This window comes from Erigeron canadensis, chromosome 3 (genome assembly GCF_010389155.1).
Source record: "Erigeron canadensis isolate Cc75 chromosome 3, C_canadensis_v1, whole genome shotgun sequence".
Taxonomy (NCBI): Eukaryota; Viridiplantae; Streptophyta; class Magnoliopsida; order Asterales; family Asteraceae; genus Erigeron; species Erigeron canadensis.
In genome coordinates this window covers 1,752,604-1,756,288 of record NC_057763.1, presented here as the reverse complement: position 1 = coordinate 1,756,288, position 3,685 = coordinate 1,752,604, and the positions used below count along the sequence as shown (strand labels likewise).

The 3,685-nt window shown below is 36.4% G+C and overlaps 1 long non-coding RNA gene across 2 annotated transcripts; it reads right to left on the bottom strand.

Annotated features, from left to right (window-relative positions):
• Nucleotides 1-354: 354 nt before the first annotated feature.
• On the bottom strand, nt 355-2,312 carry LOC122592810. Of its 2 annotated transcripts, XR_006322766.1 has the most exons (3): nt 2,298-2,312; nt 1,510-1,597; nt 355-549 (listed from the first exon to the last, which is right to left on the bottom strand). It is a non-coding gene; the product is annotated as an uncharacterized LOC122592810 (long non-coding RNA). The 2 variants fall into 2 exon arrangements; XR_006322765.1 differs by lacking the exon at nt 2,298-2,312 and having other exon boundaries at nt 1,510-1,630.
• Between the last annotated feature and the right edge of the window lie 1,373 nt (nt 2,313-3,685).

Below are 3,685 nucleotides of genomic sequence, written 5' to 3'. Positions count from 1 at the left end.
TAGCTTCTTCATTGTTATTTATTTGAGTTAGCGGAGCATTCTTGTTCAACAGAACTTTACACCTTGAGACACAATAAGTATTTTTGAAACCACATTTTTCATATGTTTTATGTTAAAACTTGACAAGGATGGTCATAATTATGGATGGGATTCGGGCATGATGCTTCCTGCAAGGCTGCAACACCTTATGGATGAGAAAACATATGTTAAGTTTATTATTAGAGTTGAACTATATCATAAAAAAGTAGTCAGGATCGTCTTGGTGTGACTGTAGTGGATGAGTGGATGAAACACCCCAACAAGGCGGAATCATGGGGTATCACAAGAAAAGTACAGCACGACATGGAAATTATGTAGAGTAAACTAAATGCATAAAAGGATCAAGTAAATCCATACGAACCATTTAGTAGTGCAAGCAACCGGATCACATCTAAGCATAAACCCTAATCGGGAATAATGAATCACGGATCCAAGAAGTCCAAGTCCAAATCCAATTCTAGCAAAACCAGGCAATCAATCATCCAATACATCTTTGAGCTAACCTGTCACCTGAAAAGTGTACTAACACCCGTCAACATAAAGTTGGTGAGTTCGTAGGGACAAGTAACAGGAAATAAGTGTGTCGGGATAACAACCGTCAACGATATATGAGGATTAGAGTACTTAATCACGTTCCAAGGAAACCCTAAAAGGTTTCACGTTATCACAAATCAATACAAGGTTCAATTATAGTTATAATGGCACGACTTACATAATAAATAATGCGCGATAAACCGACACGACTTGCATGATAAACAATGCGTATAATACGTTTCAGGCGCGACTTACATATATTTCAAATGCGTAAAATACGTTCCAGGCACGAATTACATATATTTCAAATGCGTAATATCACGGCATGTCTTATGTATATTTCAACGGCATGATCAACGACATGTCTTACGTATATTTCAACGGCATGATCAACGGCATGACTTACATATATTTCAAATGCATGATCAACGTTACGTTACAACTAAGCATTCATATTCAATATACATGTTAAACAACATCATTAACAACAAAGTTATGCCACAAATCGTGGGCTTATCGCTATGCCATCAACATGAACTTAATCGGTATCACAATCACAAATCTATAATACGTTAAGGGGGAAAATGTTATCATGTGAGATCCTATGTCCCGTTCCATTTCAAAACGTTTTCCATCATCCAACAACACAATGCACATACACTTCATACGATTCTACTTTCAAGGAATCATTGATGCTTATATATAGGGTCACCCACAGCCTTCCCACCACATCTCCTATTCATTGAAAGTATAACTGTCTTCCATGTATGTACAACTACCCAAACCACAACAAGTATTCATAAACGAAAGCATAATAACCGAGCAACAAGTCAATACGTTAATCAAGAAATCAATCAATCGATTAAACGACAATAACAAGCACGTACACTTTTCAGCCCGAATCTCAATTGAGTAGGGAGGGTTTACGAAACTCACCTTAAGCGGCTACAACAAGTTAACATCACGCTAAGAATGTCCAACGGTCATCAAGGGTCCACAACCAAACTTCAACAACGATCACAACCTACTTTACAATATCAAAATATCACAAAGGCATCCCAACGGTAAAGTCTAACTAGTTAAACTACGCCACAATTTCTAAGGGTGATCTAAAAGTGATCCAAGAATGCTTAAACCATATTGAAGAGTTTTAGTTAAATACGATTTAATGACTTAATTAGTACCAAAATTTGACGTAGAAATCAAAGTGTTTAGGAATGTGTTTAATCAATTTTGTTGACCTTAAAATGATGATATAAGACTAATAAACAAGTTTTGGATCATTAAAAGTCGACCGATAACCGAACGAAAAACTTGAGGAAAGGACAGAAAAACTGTGGCCGCTCGCACCGTCGACCGTGTGAGCGTCTGCAGTACGGGAATAATTGGGCACGTAGCACGGCCACAAGCACGATGCGTCTGTCTGAGCGGCCGTGCTCCGACTGGGCAGATTCTTGACTTCAAGATCGACTAAGGAAGGTTCAAGACATGTTTTGAAGCACAAACCAACATCATTTGACATAAACAAACAAAACCCCTATCATAGATTCCATTCATAACATCATACAAATCCAGATTCACCTCAAATTCAACCAAAACCCTAATGAAACCCTAAATCGACCCAAATCCGTTTTTGACCTGAAATCAAGCAAGAACCCATAAGATTTGACTAGGAAACATGTTTAATGACATGAAATGGAGAAATTAAGTTAGGTTTTACTTACCAAATCTTCCAAAAGCCCTTAAATCCGAATTTGACCCAAAGATGGAGATTTCTTGCGCTTAGAGGTTTGATCCTTTGACATGATGTTTAGTTGATGATGATGATGAAGTATTTATCACTAATCTAGCTCAAACAATAATAGAAAAATCCAAGAATTTAGAGGGAAGGGATAGGTGTTTTGGTGTTCACTTTTGGAGAGGAAAAAAGAAGAAAGGAATGAAAAGGGAAAGGAATGGGGGGGGAGGAGTTGGGGCCGGCCTATAGAGGTCCAAATATGGCTCCCGCTCCGCTAACTTCGACCAATAGCTATTCATTACTCATTCAAGCGCTAAAACGAAACCGTATACACAATCTAACTTAACGTTACGTTGAAACATGTCAAAACGTTCCAGAATTTATCATTTAATCATACCTTAAATTTCGTTTTGTTACAAGTCAACATAGGTCAAAAGTCGCGAATGTTATAGTGGAATTGAACAGACTTTCTCCTAAAATATTTAAGGTCTTAGCACCCCTACATTTTCAAGGACGACTCATAAGTTGTATGCATTACAATAAACTTTTGACGACTCTTAAACCATTTGACCCATTCAATATTATTGAAGTGATTCTGGTTTACTTGGGACCCCTATCTAAGTTCACAAAATATGCAAGCTCGCCTGGTATAGTTAATCTGTTTCTTTTCAAAATCTTGTCAAGTACGTCATAGATAAATATTAGTCCACAAAACTTACATAAATATTCTCAAACTAGGTGAAACCCGTGCGTTGCACAAGCTTTTTGTTTTCTACTTTTCTAACATAATTTATCGTGAATGACATGCAAAAATAAATAATGTTACAAAAAATGCATTTCATTAATCAAATATTTAATTAGTTACAACAAAAAAAGCGCATTATGAGCACAGGTAGGGTGAAGTTTTATTTCTAGGTGATACGCACGGACTATCTTATTTCTAGCGCTCACTTGATGGGTTTTCAGTTCATAATTTCATATGTAGTCTACATGAGCATTAAGCATAATATCAGTTTCTAATTAAACAAAAGTAAAAATCAATTTTAGTCCAACCACAATAAACCATTGTCCAAAACATTAAAACCAAAAAGAGAGTATGTAATGACAAAAAAGTGAGATAGAAATAGAAGCTGATTAAAACAATCTAGTCTAAATGGATAAAACATCCATTATATAATAAACCGTCATCACTGCTTACTACTTGAGTCTCTTTTCCACCTTGGTCATTGAAGCCTTATTGGAAACAGGATCATTGTCTTGTTTAAATCAGGAGCAAGGTGCTTACCAAGAGGACTTTCGGCTGTGCTTGCAGTATCAGCCTGAAGAAATGTAGAATAGATGTACTCCTTATATGTAATTCAGCATTAAGGAATT